This window comes from Eschscholzia californica, unplaced genomic scaffold (genome assembly GCF_041429995.1).
Source record: "Eschscholzia californica isolate CP2 unplaced genomic scaffold, dmEscCali1.0.p SCAF_2, whole genome shotgun sequence".
Lineage (NCBI taxonomy): Eukaryota > Viridiplantae > Streptophyta > Magnoliopsida > Ranunculales > Papaveraceae > Eschscholzia > Eschscholzia californica.
Genome location: NW_028238309.1, coordinates 31,014,196 through 31,033,691, shown reverse-complemented (window position 1 = coordinate 31,033,691; position 19,496 = coordinate 31,014,196). Strand labels below are relative to the sequence as shown.

At 34.7% G+C, this 19,496-nt stretch overlaps 1 long non-coding RNA gene across 1 annotated transcript; it reads left to right on the top strand.

The window, feature by feature from the left end:
• Window positions 1–334: 334 nt before the first annotated feature.
• Window positions 335–3,996, top strand: LOC147557390 (uncharacterized). The gene is made up of 3 exons (XR_015234013.1): window positions 335–484; window positions 590–667; window positions 1,957–3,996. It is a non-coding gene; the product is annotated as an uncharacterized LOC147557390 (long non-coding RNA).
• Window positions 3,997–19,496: the final 15,500 nt, after the last annotated feature.

Below are 19,496 nucleotides of genomic sequence, written 5' to 3'. Positions count from 1 at the left end.
TTTCGGTACCATCGAAATAGAAATATTTTGGTCATTTCGACTGAAATATTTTGAAACTTTGGTGAAAACCCGATACTCGACCGCCCGATATTCGAGAAACCCGAAAAGTTTGACGAACTTGGACGGGTTTTGCACACTAGAATTTTTTAAATAACCTGTCCGATTAAACCCGAAAGCCCTAATAGACAGAGTGTTCAAAAACCCGACCTGCCCGACTAAATGAATGACATGAACCCGACCGGCCCGACCCGGACCGATTCCCACCCCTACCTAAGCCCAACTAAACTCCTCTCTTTCGTTTTTTTATTTTTATTTTGTTGAAATCTCTCTTTCGTTACTTTTGGAGTTTAGAAGAGGGAGAAAGCCTGAAATCGAGCAACTAGGTTAGTTTTGGAGTTTAGAAGAGGGATTTCAATTTCAAAAGAGAGGGATTTCATTCTCACTCTCGCTCTTTCATTCGATATTCCTTCCGTCCAAGAACAAGGTAATTTAATTTAATCAATTCGAACTTCTTTGAAAACCCTAACTTCAAAATATGTCTTTTTTTTTCTTGATCTTGAGTTTTTGTTTATTGAAACCCTAATTTCAGGTTCACCATACATACAATTCATCTTCAATTCAACGAGGTTATCGTTTAGTTATAGATATCTATCGTCCTTTCCTTCCGGTAAGTTTTTAATTTCTATTCACTTCTATTACTTTTTTCCCTTTCGTTTTTTCTTCAATTGGATTCAATCCTTCATTTTTAGAATCAATAACCACCCAAAAGGTTTTTTGTTCTTTAATTAAAAGTAGGGGTTTCTTATGTGAGGGTAGCAGATTCTATTTTAAGTCCTAAAAATTAAAAACTATGGTTTCGTCTTGTTCATCGAGGGTTTCTTTTGAACATATTATTTACTCCTGTGATGTTCTCTTCCAAATCTTGTCTAAACAAATTGGTTCTAACTTATACATAATACAAGTATTTATCTTCAAGAAAAGAGGCTACCATATTATTCTGTTAGGGTTTTACTTTGGCAAAGTTTAATGTTTTCATATTTGGATATTGGTTGTGTAGTAAATTTGTTGCTTCTTGCCATTGAGACCTATTGTTTTTTCTAATTTATCTTCAGAGATCCAACATCGGTGTTTATTTTGTAGTGATATGTTGTCGTATTTTTCTTGCTTTGTCTAACACCACATCATAGAGTTCATCTTTTGCACAAACCACAAAGCTGTTATGGTTATAAGGCACAATCATGTCTTTTGGTGAATGTACTACTGATAAGATTACTATTGTGGCAGCTCAAGAATACTATGTTTAAGCTCTTGGAAATTTTGGACATAAACTTATGCCGTTGGGATAAGACTGTGAATTATAATTATTTGTAACTTTGCAACCAGCTGGGAGTACGTGGTATAATATCGGTTCGAACGTAAAGTAGTCTATCTTGTTTTGTTATTTGTTTTTTTTGTTGAAATGTTATTTGGTTATATAGTGATGCAACGAATACCAAGTTGACCTTACATCACCATTTTACTTTTTCCTATCTTTTGGTTGTATGTAATGCAATTTTTAGTTTTAAGAGATGAAAGAATTCAACTTGGAAATAAAACATTTTGAAACCGATAGAAAGATGATTTAAACCAATAGGCATGATGATCTCGTAATTAACTCGTGTCCATTCCCTTGACTTGGATGTACTACAGGTTATGTTCCGCGATGTATGAATCATAGATTATGTTCCTTGTTGAATTTACGGACATATAGCTTAAAACTAATAAAAAATAAGTTGCATCAATTCTTGGTATTTTTTTAGTATATTGTCCACCTTTTCTGCATACTCATTATTATAGATTAGTTGATGTAATTGTTTGGAGTGGTATAGATCATGGGTGATTATTGGAAGTACCACATGTGGATCCAGGATTCTTGCACATGGAAACCTTGTTTGAGTTTTTATGTGTCCCTTTCAGTTAACTTGCTCAGAATTCTCGGCTGAAGATTGTTGATTAACCATTTTGCTAAGGTAATTTTTTTTCCTTTTTATGTTCTCGAAAACCTTGTTTGAATTACTATTTCTTTCCCGAGTAGATTTATTTTTAGAGATAAGGGTTGATGTAGATTTTATTCTATTTCTTGAGTTTAAGCATATACACCCTTTTCTTTGTTCAAGTTTGAGATACGCTGTTTTAGCACTTTGTTGGCTGTCTTTTTCTTGCTTTGTCTAACACCACATCATAGGGTTCATCTTTTGCACAAACCACAAAGCTGTTATGGTTATAAGGCACAATCATGTCTTTTGGTGAATGTACTACTGATAAGATTACTATTGTGGCGGCTCAAGAATACTATGTTTAAGCTCTTGGAAATTTTGGACATAAACTTATGCCGTTGGGATAGGACTGTGAATTATAATTATTTGTAACTTTGCAACCAGCTGGGAGTATGTGGTATAATATCGGTTGGAACGTAAAAGTAGACTATCTTGTTTTGTTATTTGGTTATATTTGGTTATATAGTGATGCAACGATTACCAAGTTGACCTTAGATCACCATTTTACTTTTTCCTATCTTTTGGTTGTATGTAATACAATTTTTAGTTTTAAGAGATGAAGGAATTCAACTTGGAATTAAAACATTTTGAATCCGATAGAAAGATGATTTAAACCAATAGGCATGATGATTTCGTAATTAACTCGTGTCCATGCCCTTGACTTGGATGTACTACAGGTTATGTTTCGTGATGTATGAATCATAGATTATGTTCCTTGTTGAATTTATGGACATATAGCTTAAAACTAATAAAAAATAAGTTGCATCAATTCTTGGTATTTTTTTAGTATATTGTCCACCTTTTCTGCATACTCATTATTATAGATTAGTTGATGTAATTGTTTGGAGTGGTATAGATCATGGGTGATTATTGGAACTACCACATGTGGATCCAGGATTCTTGCACATGGAAACCTTGTTTGAGTTTTTATGTGTCCCTTTCAGTTAACTTGCTCAGAATTCTCGGCTGAAGATTGTTGATTAACCATTTTGCTAAGGTAATTTTTTTTCCTTTTTATGTTCTCGAAAACCTTGTTTGAATTACTATTTCTTTCCCGAGTAGATTTATTTTTAGAGATAAGGGTTGATGTAGATTTTATTCTATTTCTTGAGTTTAAGCATATACACCCTTTTCTTTGTTCAAGTTTGAGATACGCTGTTTTAGCACTTTGTTGGCTGTCTTTTTCTTGCTTTGTCTAACACCACATCATAGGGTTCATCTTTTGCACAAACCACAAAGCTGTTATGGTTATAAGGCACAATCATGTCTTTTGGTGAATGTACTACTGATAAGATTACTATTGTGGCGGCTCAAGAATACTATGTTTAAGCTCTTGGAAATTTTGGACATAAACTTATGCCGTTGGGATAGGACTGTGAATTATAATTATTTGTAACTTTGCAACCAGCTGGGAGTATGTGGTATAATATCGGTTGGAACGTAAAAGTAGACTATCTTGTTTTGTTATTTGGTTATATTTGGTTATATAGTGATGCAACGATTACCAAGTTGACCTTAGATCACCATTTTACTTTTTCCTATCTTTTGGTTGTATGTAATACAATTTTTAGTTTTAAGAGATGAAGGAATTCAACTTGGAATTAAAACATTTTGAATCCGATAGAAAGATGATTTAAACCAATAGGCATGATGATTTCGTAATTAACTCGTGTCCATGCCCTTGACTTGGATGTACTACAGGTTATGTTTCGTGATGTATGAATCATAGATTATGTTCCTTGTTGAATTTATGGACATATAGCTTAAAACTAATAAAAAATAAGTTGCATCAATTCTTGGTATTTTTTTAGTATATTGTCCACCTTTTCTGCATACTCATTATTATAGATTAGTTGATGTAATTGTTTGGAGTGGTATAGATCATGGGTGATTATTGGAACTACCACATGTGGATCCAGGATTCTTGCACATGGAAACCTTGTTTGAGTTTTTATGTGTCCCTTTCAGTTAACTTGCTCAGAATTCTCGGCTGAAGATTGTTGATTAACCATTTTGCTAAGGTAATTTTTTTTCCTTTTTATGTTCTCGAAAACCTTGTTTGAATTACTATTTCTTTCCCGAGTAGATTTATTTTTAGAGATAAGGGTTGATGTAGATTTTATTCTATTTCTTGAGTTTAAGCATATACACCCTTTTCTTTGTTCAAGTTTGAGATACGCTGTTTTAGCACTTTGTTGGCTGTCTTTTTCTTGCTTTGTCTAACACCACATCATAGGGTTCATCTTTTGCACAAACCACAAAGCTGTTATGGTTATAAGGCACAATCATGTCTTTTGGTGAATGTACTACTGATAAGATTACTATTGTGGCGGCTCAAGAATACTATGTTTAAGCTCTTGGAAATTTTGGACATAAACTTATGCCGTTGGGATAGGACTGTGAATTATAATTATTTGTAACTTTGCAACCAGCTGGGAGTATGTGGTATAATATCGGTTGGAACGTAAAAGTAGACTATCTTGTTTTGTTATTTGGTTATATTTGGTTATATAGTGATGCAACGATTACCAAGTTGACCTTAGATCACCATTTTACTTTTTCCTATCTTTTGGTTGTATGTAATACAATTTTTAGTTTTAAGAGATGAAGGAATTCAACTTGGAATTAAAACATTTTGAATCCGATAGAAAGATGATTTAAACCAATAGGCATGATGATTTCGTAATTAACTCGTGTCCATGCCCTTGACTTGGATGTACTACAGGTTATGTTTCGTGATGTATGAATCATAGATTATGTTCCTTGTTGAATTTACGGACATATAGCTTAAAACTAATAGAAAATAAGTTGCATCAATTCTAGGTATCTTTTAGTATATTGTCCACATTTTCTGCATACTCGTTATTATAGATTAGCCGATGTCATTGTTTGGAGTGGTATAGATCATGGGTGATTGTTGGAACTACCACATGTGGATCCAGGATTCTTGCACATGAAAACCTTGTTTGAATTTTTATGTAAGTCGTGTATATATATATATATATATGTAACGGTGGGAACCACGTACAAGATCTAATTCTTTTGAATTTCGATGTGCCCCTTTTAGTTAGTCTGAAGGGACGATTATAAACGATTGAAGTATGTGGGTGAATAAAATATTCAGCTACCACTGTTCGGAGTTAGGTATATTAATGCAACTAGGAAATCAAGTATAAACAGAAGTTGGACTTCGTTTTATTGATTTTCAAGGTGCAACTCTCTCCTATGACAGAAAATGTAGGTGGATTCTGCTTACCGGTACTCAAGCAAAACTCATTTTTGATGGCAAGAGATAATCGAAACAAAGGTTAGTTAATTTTGTATGGATTGATTCGTTTATTTCACACTTTTACTTTGTAAAAACCTCTTGGTCACGAATACAACTCTCTATCACGGGGTTAACAAGATTCCTTTTCGTACCACTTGAAGAGACTGCTAGGTGAAACCCGAAAAATGCATATTGATTAATTGAAAGTCTGCAGTAGACATTCACTAGAGTCATTAAGCTGCTTTAAGCTCCTTTATTCTACTTTTGGTTGAGAAAGATGGGTTTTTATTATATAATGAAATTGTACATCTTATGTTAGGTTTCACACCCAACGTAGTGTTTGAGGCCGAGGGTATGGTTTTGGAAGTTAGCTAGTGGAACTTAATGTTGTGGGCTATATGGTGTATGCCCTTGTTTTTTTTAATATATGTACTATTTATTAGCATTTTGAGTTTCAACTCAAGCTTTTCATGCGTCATATTCTTCGAGTAATAATTGCATGGGCTATTACACAAGTGAAATACCGTATTGGTAGCATCACGGTGTAAGTTGTATTTGTCTACATGGTAAACCACATTGTTCCATCAATATTTTCAGGAAGGAATATACAGTTGTTGGTTATCATGCCTAAGAAATGGAACTTTAATGTGGTATATACCACATTGTTCAATCAAATATTTTCGAGAAGGATTGTTCATTTGTCGGTTGTGATGCCTAGAAATGGAACTTTAATGTGGTATACCACATTGTTACATTTGGATTTTTGGGAAGGAATAATTTGTCTGTTTTCATACCTAAAAAATAGAACTTTAATGTGGTGTACCACATTGTTCCATCATATTTTGGGAAACAATTATACATTTGTCGGTTGTGATGCCTAAGAAATGGAATTTTAATGTGGTATACTGCATTTTTCTATCCATATATTCGGAAGGATTATACATTTGTTGGTTGTGATGCCTATAAAATGGAACTTGAATGTGGTATACCACATTGTTCCATCCATATTTTTGGGAAGGATTATACATTTGTCGGCATGGAGGCTTAAGAAATGGAACTTTAATGTGGTAAACCACATTGTTCTATCAATATTTTCGGGAAGGATTATACATTTGTCGGTTGTGATGCCTAAGAAGTGGAACTTTAATGTGGCATACCACATTGTTTAATCAATATTTTGAGAAGGATAATACCTCTGTAACTTTAATGTGGTATACCCATTGTACCATAATATTTTTGGGTAAAATTATTTATTTATTGGTTGTAGTGCCTAAGAAATGGAACTTTGATGTGGTATACCACTTTGTTCCATCGATATTCAAGGGAAAGACTATACATTTGTCGGTTGTGATGCTTAAAAAATGGAACTTTAATGTGGTATACCATATTGTTCTATCAATTGTGGTAAGTATTATATATTTGTTTAGAAAGATTAAATATTTGTCGGTAGTGATGCTTAAGAAATTGAAAATTAACGTGATATACGATATTGTTTCATCAATTGAGGGAAGTATTATACACTAAAGCAATGCTTTCACATTTCTTAAGCATTGAGTAGAATATTTTATTCACCCACATACTTCAATCGTTTATAACAGTCCCTTCAGACCAACACAAGTTTATCGCCAAATATCTCTTCTAATACGGAGACACTGCATTTGTAGCTTATCTAGGTATTTGCTTTCACGTCTTCCAGAAGTAACCAGGAAATCAAGTATAAACAGAAGTGGGACTTCAGTTTATTGATTTTCAAGGTGCAATTCTCTGCTATGAAATAAAATGTAGTGGACTATAAAAGGCTTAGTGGATAACTTTTATTTAATCGGTTTTAATACTCTTGAGTGTTTTGAGAGTGGGACCAAACCAATACCTTGAGGTGTAGGTGGATTTTGCTTACAAGTACTGAAGCAAAAATCATTTTTGATGGCAAGAGATAATCGAAACCAAGGTTGGTTAATTTTCTCTGGATTGATTGGTTTGTTTCACAATTTTACTTTGTAAAAACCTCTTGGTCACCAATACAACTCTATCACGGGGTTAACAAGATTTATTTTCATACAACTTGAAGAGACTGCTAGGTGAAACTCGAAAAATTCATATTGATTAATTGAAAGTCTGCAGTAGACATTCACTAGAGTCTTAAAGCGGCTTTAAGTTCCTTTATTCTACTTTTAGTTGAGAAAGATGGGTTCTTATTATTTAGAAATTGTACTTCTTATGTTAGGTTTCACACCCAACGTAGTGTTTGAGGCCGAGGGTATGGTTTTGCAAGTTAGCTAGTGGAACTTAATGTTGTGGGCTACATGGTGTATGCCCTCGTTTTTTTTAATGTATGTACTATATTTTAGTATTTTTACTTTAAAGTCAAGCTTTTCATGCGTCATATTCTTCTAGTAATAATTGCATAGGCTATTACACAAGTGAGATACCGTACCGCTAGCATTATGGTGTAAGTTGTATTTGTCTGTTGTGATGCTTAAGAATTGGAACTTTAATGTGGTATACCACATTGTTCCTTCAAAAATCGAGAAAACGATTATACCTTTGTTGGTTGTGATGCTTGAGAAATGAAACCTTAATGTGGTATATGACATTGTTCCATCCATATTGTTGGGAAGGATTATATATTTGTCGGTTGTGATGCCTAAGAAATGGAATTTTAATGTGGTATACCACATTTTTCCATTCATATTTTGGGGAAGGATTATACATTTGTTGGTTGTGATGCCTAAGAAATGGAACTTTCATGTGGTATACCACATTGTTCTATCCATATTTTCGGGAAGGATAATACATTTGCCGGCATGGATTCCTAAGAAATGGAACTTTAATGTGTTAAACCACATTGTTCCATCACTATTTTCGGGAAGGATTATACATTTGTCGGTTGTGATGCCTAAGAAATGGAACTTTAATGTGGTATACCACATTGTTTAATCAATATTTTGAGAAGGATAATACATTTGTCGGTTGTGAGGCCTAATAAATGGATCTTAAATGTGGTATATCCCATTGTTCTATCAAATTTTTCGAGAAGGATTACGCATTTGTCGGTTGTGATGCCTAAGAAATGGAACTTTAATGTGGTATACCACATTGTTCCATGAATTACTTCGAGAAGGATTATACATTTGTCGGTTGTGATACCTAAGAAATGGAACTTTAATGTTGTATACCACATTGTTCCATTTGTATCTTCGGGAAGGAATAAATATTTGTCGGTTTTGATACCTAAGAAATGGAACTTTAATGTGGTATACCACATTATTCCAAAATATTTCGAGAAGGACTACACATTTCTTGGGTGTGGTGCCTAAGAAGTGGAACTTTGATGTGGTATACCACATTGTTCCATTAATATTTTCGGGAAGGCTTATACATTTGTCGGTTGTGATGCCTAAGAAATAGAACTTCGATGCGGTATACCACATTGTTCCATCAATATTTTCGGAAAGGATTATACATTTGTCAGTTGTGATGCCTAAGAAAATGGAACTTTAATCTAGTATCCACCACATTGTTCCATCAATATTTTCGGGAAGAATTATACTTTTGTCGACTATGATGCGTAACAAAAGGAATTTTAATGTGTCATACCCTCTTGTTCCATCACTATTCTCGGGAAGGATTATACATTTGTCGGTTGTGATGCCTAAGATATGGAACTTTAATGTGGTATACCATTTTATTCGATCGATGTTCGAGGGAAAGACTATATATTTGTCGATTGTGATGCTTAAAAAATGGAACTTTAATGTGGTATACCATATATTTTCATCAATAATTGAGGGAAGGATTATACATTTGTCGGTTGTGATGCCTAAGAAACAGAACTTTAGTGTGGTATACCACATTGTTCTATCAATATTTCCCTGAAGGATTATACATTTGTCGGTTGTAATGCTTGAAAAATGGAACGTTAATGTGGTATACGATAAATTTGCATCAATATTTTCAAGAAGGATTATAAATTTGTCGGTTGTCATGCTTGATAAATGGACCCTTAATGTGGTATACTATATATTTCGGTCAATAATCGAGGAAGGGTCATATATTTATCGGTTGTGATGCCTAACAAATGGAACTTTAATCTTGTATACCACATTGTTCCATCAATTTTGTGGTACGTATTATATTTTTGTCGGATATAATTCTTAAGAAATGGAACTTTAATGTGTTATACCATATATTTCAATCAATAATCGAGGGAAGGATTATACACTTGTGGGTGGTGATGCTTAAGAAATCGGAATGTTGGATACCATTCTGTTCCATCAACAATCGAGGGAAAGATTATATATATTTGGGTTCAAATCCCTCCGCCCACTTGTACTGTTTAACTTTTTCAATTCAAAAAGATTATATATATTTGTTTAGAAAGATTAAATATTTGTCGGTAGTGATGCTTAAGAAATTGAAATTTAATGTGATATCCCATATTGTTTCGTCAATAATTGAGGGAAGTATTATACACTTGACGTAAGAAATGCTCAAGAAATGGAACTATAAAATGGTATATCATATATTTCCATCAATAATCGAGGGAAAGATTTTACATACGTGTGTATCGATGTCGAAGAAACAAAACTATTACGTGGTATACCTTATTATTCCATCAAAGTCGAGGGAAGGATTAAATAATTGTGGTTTTGATGCTTAAGAAATGGAATTTTCATGTGGTATACCATATATTTTCATCAATAGCTGATGGAAGGGGACCATGCCCTGAAGGCTGGTCAATCGATCTTAGCCCATCAGATATTCTAGAAATGTATAATACTGGGGATGTTGGTCATTCATCATCCTAAGTCAATATTAGCTCTTCTTTTTGATGAATGTTGGTTATAGTGGGCATCGATTTGGAGTACAATTCCCTCAGCACTCACGAGATGCAGTTCCAATAGTTATTCCACATGTTGCTCATACCATGATGAGATAAGTTCGGCTGGATATAAAATGCCAAGCGATAGTTCACGAAGGCTGGACGAAGCCATGGTGCCAAAAACATAAAACTTGAGGTGATGATTGTAGTTGCTTTTGTTGGGTTATCGTCATCTTTTTATTGTAAATGTAATTACCCTCTCTTATGTGTTTTAGTTGAGGTTTGGGCCACGCAAGATCTGTCTCTCTAAGTCTTCTGCTTTATATTCATTCTGCTTCTCTTTAGCATCTCAAATTTGGATTCCATGCAAAGTGTGCTGGAGCTCTACTGACATGCTACAAGCCGTGAACTCTAGTGATGTCAGGTATATACAATAATTCCTTTAATTTGGTTCGGATCTTCTCTTATAACAACAGTTGTGCTTGATTTGATCTTTTAGGGTTTGTCGTTTTTCCCTATTCAATTTGATCAGATTTCTTGTTTTTTCACGAGACAGTTGATTTTCATGATATGATTTGACTGTTATTTTTACGTGGTATAAATATGCTTTACCACTTAAAAAAAACATCTATAACTCAATATTAGCGATCAAACAGTTTCAGCGTTACCGTCGATTTCAATCATTTAGGTTTGTCGCCTTTTTCTCAATTTGATTAAGACATTTCTTGTTTTCTAAAGGATTTCATTGTTTCTTCTTTTGGTTTTGGTAGGATGACTTAATCGTGTTTTTTTTATGTGGGTGCAATAAGACTAACCTCATCAAAAACTCTTCGAGAATTCAAGTAATTGATTATAATCTTTTAGGTTTGTCACTTTTCTCGATTCGATTCAGAAATTTCTTGTTTTCCGAAGGAATTTTTTGTTTTTTCTTTGATTTTGTTAGGATGACCTAATCGTGTTCTTTTGGTGTGGATGTAATAAGACTAACCACATAAAAAACTCTTCGAGGATCCAAGTGATTGGTTTTGATCTTCTAGGTTTTATTTTTGTTCTACTATTATTCGACCAATTCATACAACTTTTTTGTTTTTCGATTACCTAGTCAATTCACGACAACTATTACTTGATCGACTCACTGCAACTTTATGGTTTCCAAGGGTTTCATATTTTTCTTCCTTCTTTGTTGATTTTGAGGGTGATGATATCAGGTTTTGATTGAAAAAACGGTATCAGATATAAATGTGGGCTATTCGATATTTCGATATACAAACTACACTGATCATACATAAAATCTATGTTGGTTCGTGTATATGTGGGCTATTCTGTACACAAAATATGTTGGTGAATATAAATGTAGGCAGTTTTATACATAAAATCGATGTCCGGGCATCTAAATGTGGGCTATTGTTTACACCAAATATGTTGGTCCATCTAGATGTGGGTTATTTTATACACAAATTATGTCGGTGCATATAAATGTGGGCAATTTTATACATAGAATTGTTGTCGGTGCATCTAAACGTGGGCTATTCTATACATAAAATTTACGTTGGTAGATCTGAGTGTGGGTTATTTTATACAAAAAATATGTTGGTGCATATAAATGTGAGCATCTATACATTGAATCGATGTCGATGGATCTAAATGTGGGCTATGTTATACACTGGTGTATATAAATGTGGGCAATTCTATATATAAAATCGATGTCGGTGCATTTAAATGTGAGCTATTCTATACACAAACTATGCTAGTACATATAAATGTGGGTAATTCTATACATAAATTGATGGCAATGCTTCTAAATGCGGGCCTTTACGTACACAAAATATGCTGGTGCATATAAATGTGGGCAATTCTATACATAGAATCGATGTCGGTGCATATATATGTGGGCAACTAACTATATACACAGAATCTGTGTCAGCGTATCTAAATGAGGGACATTCTATGCACAAAATCTATGTTGGTGCATATAAATGTGGTAATTCTATACGTAAAGTCTATGTCGTTGCATCCAAATGTGGGTTATTCTATACACAAAATTTATGTTGGTGCATATAAATATGGAAAATTATCTACATAAAATCGATGGCGGCGCATCTAAATGTGGGCATTTCTGTACATGGAATCTATGCGGTGCATCTAAATGTAAGTTATTTATACACAAACTTTAAGTCGGTGCCCGAAATAGTTTCCCTCTTATTTAATCTTCTGCATCTGAACATATTGTCTACAATTTGGGGAACTCTTCTTGTCCATCGAAAATTCAATCGAAAGGGAACTAAGAGTACATATGCTTGGATAAGTTGGATGATCAATCGCTTCCAGACCATCTAATTCAATCATCTGCATTTGAATAATTATTGTAAATCCTCTTCTGGATTGTGATCAATTAAGGGTACATATCTTTAGAGAAGCTGGATCATCCTTCGCTCCAATAGTCCCTATAATTCAATCTTCTGCGTTACAATAAATCCTCTCTGTTGTAATAAATTAAGGGTACATATGCCTGGAGAAGTTTCCTCTAATTCAATCTTTTGGGTTTGAGTATATTTATATTCGCTGAAAGTTCTCCTTTTCCGAGATTTTCCTAGTCCGCTGCAAATTTGGTTGGAAAAGATAATGATAAATTAATGGTACATTTGCCGTGATCATCCCTTGCTCCCTTAATTAGTCCCTCTTATTCAATCTTCTGCATTTGAATATATTTTGTACAATTTGGGGAACTCTTTCTAGTCCATCGGAAATTCAATCCGTAGGGAATTAAGAGTATATATGCTTGGAGAAGTTGGATGATCACTCGCTTCCAGTCCCTTTAATTCAATCATCTGCAATTGAAAAATTACTGTAAATCATCTTCTGGATTGTGATCACTAAAGGGTACATCCCCTTAAAGAAGCTGAATCATCCTTCACTCCTTAATTAGTCCCTCTAATTCAATCTTCTGCATTTGAATATATTTTGTACAATTTGGGGAACTCTTTCTAATCCATCGAAAATTCAATCGGTAGGGAATTAAGAGTATATATGCTTGGAGAAGATGGATGATCACTCGCTTCCAGTCCCATTAATTCAATCATCTACAATTGAAAAATTATTGTAAATCTGGATTGTGATTACTAAAGGGTACATCCCTTAGAGAAGCTGAATCATCCTTCACTCCTTAATTAGACACTAATTCAATCTTCTGTATTTGAATATATATGTTAAATGCTTTTTTTGGAGATCTTCCTGGTCTGTTGGAAATATGGCTGGAAAAGATTATGATAAAAGAACGGTACATTTGCCCGTATCATCCCATGTTCCCTTAATGAGCTCCTCTTATTCAATCTTCTGCATTTGAATATATTTGGTGAAAGTACTTTTGGGATGTTTTTCTGGTTCGTTGCAAAATTTGTTTGGAAGTGATTGTGATAAATTAATGGTAAATTTGTCTAGACCGTCCCATGCTCCCATTATGAGTCCCCCTTATATAATCTAATGCATTTAAATATATTTTCTACAATTGGGGAAGCTCTTTTTAGTCCATCGAAAATTTAATCGAAAGGATTGTGGTCAATTACGGGTACATATGCATGGCGAAGTTGGATGGTAAGTCGCTTTTTTATTATTCCCTGTAATTCAATCCTCTACATTTTAATAATTATTTTAAATCGTCACTTGGATTGTGACCGATTAAGGAGACATCTCAGAGAAGCTGGATCATCATTCGCTCCTTAATTAGTCCCTTTAAATCGATCTTGTGCATGTAACACACACACACACACACACACACACACACACACACACACACACACACACACACACACACACATATATATATATGGTGAACGTGTTCCTTTTGGGAGATCTTCCTGGCCCGTTGATTTGGTTGGAAAGGATTATGATAAACTAATGGTGCATTTGCCCGGATCATCCCTTGCTCACTTAATGAGTCCCTCTTATTCAATCTTCTGCATTTGAATATATTTTCTACAATCTGGGGAACTCTTTCCAATCCATCAAAAATTCAATCGAGAGAGATTGTGGTGAATTATGGGTACATATGCTTGGAAAATTTTGAGGATCGGTCGCTTCTTAATTAGTCCATGGAATTCAATAATCTGCATTTGAGTAATCATTCTAAATCCCCGTTTGGATTGTGAGCAACGATGGGTAAATCTCCTTAGAGTAGCTGGATTATCCTTCGCTCCTTAATTAGTCCCCTTAATTCAATCTTCGTCACATGTATTGTAAGTTCTCTTTCCGAACCTTTCATATTGTGATCGATTAAGAGTATCTTCATCGAGAAGCTGGATCATTCTTTGCTCCTTAGTTAGGCTTTCTAATTCGATCACGCTATTTGCCATTTTTTCTTAGTAAAGCTTTTTGTTTATGGGTTCATTTTCTTTTGATACCTTTGAAATCAGGAATATGTTAAACGTCCTACTGTTAAAAGAAACTCAGGACGACGCCTCCATAGTTACAAGGATATATCAATGACTCCGAAGTTATGAGGCCTATTTCAAGGTCCTCCAGTTCAGTTTACTGGTTTTCAAAGAGCTAGTCTCTTTTATGATAGGTAATCACATGGTTACGTTTAAAGATTAATATTTTGCTTAACGATGGTTTTGGTTGAGTTTCTATTTTCGTGGTGGAGTTCAAAAGTGGTTTTGGTTGAGTTTTTGTTCTAGCAATTGAGCTACTTTTGTAAAGCTTTTTGTTTTTTGAGTTCATTTCCTTTTGATACCTTTGAAATCACTCAAATCAGGAATATGTTAAACATCTTACTGTTAAAAGAAACTCAGTACGATGCCGCCATAGTTACAAGGATATATCAATGGCTCCGCAGTTGTGAGGCTTATTTCAAGGTCCTCCCGTTCAGTTTACTGGTTTTCAAAGAGTTAGTCTCTTTTATAATAGGTCATCACATGGTTACTTTTATAAATATTTGTTGTTCTGGTGATGGAGTTCAAAGTTAGTTCTTTTAGGACTATAAACTTTTTATACTAGATATTTCTACTTTGTTAGCAATCTCATTGACAGATAATGTTGCTGCTGTTTTTCTCCTAGAAATGGATATGCCCGGGACATTTTGTCTTTATGGTGACTTTTGGTCAGTTGACAAAATCGGTTATTTTTTGTCGTCATTATATATCTATTCTAATTTCACTTCTATTTAATCCACTTTGTTGTTTACTTAATTCTATTGAAGCCATTAGTAGTGATAGAAGTTACTATTGACCTAATGTGGATTGAACTGGAATTGACAACTACTTTGGCCTTGAACAAATTTAGGAGGATTGACAAGCATCATTGTGGAATTTTTTTTACCTGTTCTGCAAAAGCTAACTACTAGAATCAGTTTGTTTTTCGTTGGTTTGAAGTTCTTAACATATGATAGATCGGTAATTCTGGGACCTGCACTTAATTTTTAAACTTTCGATATTTATTTGGTTGCTCTCTGGTGCCCTCAAGAATGTCGATGGTAAGTTAGAGTTCCTACAGAGTTCATATGCCAATTTCAGAATGATTGATATTTAATTGGAAAGGGATAGTGACTATACTAGCTAGTAATATTTTGGTGATAATTGACATTGACTAAATGCAGCTATGGGATTTGTATGGCAAGTTCTCTTCACTCAGTTTTGTTACGAGATATATTAACTCGTGACGTTTGAGTCTTCCCCTAGCTGCAGTATCATTGACTCTTGTACCTTAATTGTTTTCACATCATTCTTCTATTTCTTTCATGCCGAAACTCCCCACTAAAATAGGTATTATATTGTGTCTGATGGCCTTGAACAAATTTAGGAGGATTGACAAGCATCATTGTGGAATTTTTTTAACCTGTTCTGCAAAAGCTAACTACTAGAATCAGTTTGTTTTTCGTTGGTTTGAAGTTCTTATAATATATGATAGATCGGTAATTCTGGGACCTGCACTTAATTTTTAAACTTTCGATATTTATTTGGTTGCTCTCTGAGTCTCTGGTGCCCTCAAGAATGTCGATGGTAAGTTAGAGTTCCTAGAGAGTTCATATGCCAATTTCAGAATGATTGATATTTAATTGGAACTGGCTAGTGACTATACTAGCTAGTAATATTTTGGTGATAATTGACATTGACTAAATGCAGCTATGGGATTTGTATGGCAAGTTCTCTTCACTCAGTTTTGTTACGAGATATATTAACTCGTGACATTTGAGTCTTCCCCTAGCTGCAGTATCATTGACTCTTGTACCTTAATTGTTTTCACATCATTCTTCTATTTCTTTCATGCCGAAACTTCCCACTAAAATAGGTATTATATTGTGTCTGATCTTTCTAATTTAATGTTTTTGGTAAATGAGGGATTTGTAACTTCAAATACCAGCCTTGACCGTTATATAGGAACTAATTGTTCAAAGTTAAAACAAGATTAAAGCCATGGTTTTATATCCCCTATTGACCTGGTGTACGGCTAGTGAGTTCGTATCTTCCTCGACTAATGGCTTTTTTTTAAGTCGTAACCTCGTTTTTATATGTATATTGTTGTGTTAAATCACTGAATTGATCATTTCAAAACTATAATTTTGAATATCTCATATTTCCATCTATTTTTGTTCATCTCCCTCGTAGTCTCTATCCTCATGTAGTTCTTGCTATCATTTCTTTTGATCTGATAATGTTATGCTGTAGTAATCATAAACTTGACTTGTTCCATCACATACTCTAAAACTGGTCATATTCGAAGGATTTTGTAGGCTAAGAAACTTAAAACTTCAGAACCATCTATTTGTCTAATGGTTTTCTTGTCAAATTGATACTACTAAATCCATGTCCGGTAGACTAGTTGGTAAGATGAATCAGCGTTACTAAAGATCGGAAACTTCATCGATGTCGCAAATAAAATGGGAATAAGGTGGTTTTGGCTGGATGATAGATACATACAGGCTTTAGGTATGCTGTCTCGGGACTTCATGATATTTAAAAGAATTTTGGTTTTACTGGTCTAGCTGGAGTATGGATACTCTTAATTGTGGTAATTTGTCGATCTTGGCAAGTGAAGACTCACATGGCTTTCAAATTTGGAATATGTATTAGATGTGGTTGCTCCTTCAATAGTATTACAGGTATGCCATCTCGTTATTTTCAGCTTATTCTTTTCCTTCACGTAAAATAAATAAATTGCCGCATTCTGTTTAATAATTGAACACTCTCAAGACTTCCTTACCGTATAACTTTTATTTCCTGCATGTTGCGACTTATTTCCTAGGTGGCTAGTAATTACTTCATATGTTTAATCACTATCGGTCTAATTAATCCTCGATGAATATATGCAGCCTGTGTTTTTTTTTTGCATATATCAGCAGGTTTAAGGAAAACCTGAAACCAAAAGCAAAGAGTCTACACAATCAACAAAAGAAAAACCCATACAAGCCCCAACAGCCCAACAAAAACATATGGTCCCATAAGAAGATTACAACCATAAAGACAAATATAAGAAGGAAACCACAATCAAAAGAAAACACTTCTTCATCTCTGTCTTAATCTAATAAGACCCAATCTATCTTCCATAGCAACAGCTTTCATAGCATCACTAAGGTCCCCTACTGCAAGCTGCTCCATCCCTTCAGTTGTCCTAGCCTTAGACAATAAATCAGCAAGTTGATTCACTTCTCTAAAGACATGATCAATACTGAAAGCACTAAACTTGGCTATGCTGCATTTGATACTTCTCCAAACTTTCAAGGACTGCCAAGGAGGATCTGCATCAAGTTTATTCACCAGCTCACAAGCCCACTTAGAATCAGTAGCCACCTGCACCCTATCAAAACCATAAGCCAAGGCAGTTACCAAGCCAACATCAATGGCCTGCAGCTCATGATGAATGACACTGACAGGAGAAGTCCCTGCTTGAACAGCACACACAATCTCACCTGCAAAGTCCCTCAAGACACACCCAAAGCCAGCCTGATCAGCACTATAAGAACCATCAGTGTTGATCAAGATAAACCCAGGCTTAGGAGCAATCCAGGAACATGGAATGAGTTTAGGAGGCACAACAGTCAAGTGAAGATTCCAATTTCTAGCAATAACATCCAATCTAGGATTACTAACAGTGCTACAGCTAAGACAATTCATTTTCATCCTCACCTCCTCAATGATTCTCAATATGCAGCCTGTGTTGCTTGACCCACACAAAGGAACCCTGATCACGTTCATGTTTTATTTAGAAGGAAGTAATCAGTAATTTGCAGCTTTTCTTGTTTTCAGCAAATTTTATGTCATTATTATTTCGCATGAACAAAAATATCTGAAGCCACTCGAAGGCAAAAGTTTAAGGGTAGCATTCTCAATTTAGTTGGAAAAAACTAAAAAGAACGAAAATAACGAGATGGAAAAAACTAAATAGATCACGTAGTCTGACTTCCCATGTCGAGCATACATCTACACGTGCATGTTCCAATATGTCTATGGTAGAAGATGTATTGAAGTCACTGGACATGTGATGAGCCATGAAAATGTCTCATCTGAATCTCTTAACTTGGACTAGTTAGTCCAATTTCGAGCCGTCACTCTGATGAATTGTTTGTTTTTTTTTCTCAGGTGTCTTTTACGCAGTGTGAAAAGCGGATAAAAACGAGAGAAAGACGAGCTAGGAGTATTTTTTGGGCATTTCTTGATTATGGTAATTTTGGTCAAAATTGGTGCTCGAATGAAAGTACAGTCTAAGACGAAGCCAACGGTGAAAACGGAACTTAAATCGGAACCCGGATGAGAGAGTTAGCCTAAGTCAAAGTTTTATTCAAAAAAACAGTTGACCAGATCAAATTGAGCACACGTGGCGCGTATCCGGAACAGTAATGTGAAACTCTTGGTACACTATTGGGTGTAGGCAGTACATTTTCGGGATAAATAAGAACTCTATCCAGTAATTCATGGACGCATGTTAACTACGGTAGTCTAGATTGATCTACCCATTAATTTCCGCGCACGTCTTAATCTGACGGTTTCCTATAGCATGTGCCATCCAAGCGACTTGTATATGTGCGTCCCACGTTATTAAGATGCTTCTGCTACACCGCATCTTCCATCTCAAGTGAACCAGCTATTCTCACGTGGATTGAACCCAAATCTTGGGTATTCCTTTTTAAATCTTTTCAACAGGAACATTGGAGATATGAAGTTAATTTGGAAATTATAATGGGAAGAGAGAAACCGAGAGCTGGAGAAGATTGATATTGGGATTTCATTAATCTTTCCAAAAGGTTACCATATCTTCTCCTACACCACATCTTCCATCTCAACTTTGACTTAGGCTAACTCTCTCATCCGGGTTCCGATTTGAGTTCCGTTTTCACCGTTGGCTTCGTCTTAGACTGTACTTTCATTCGAGCACCAATTTT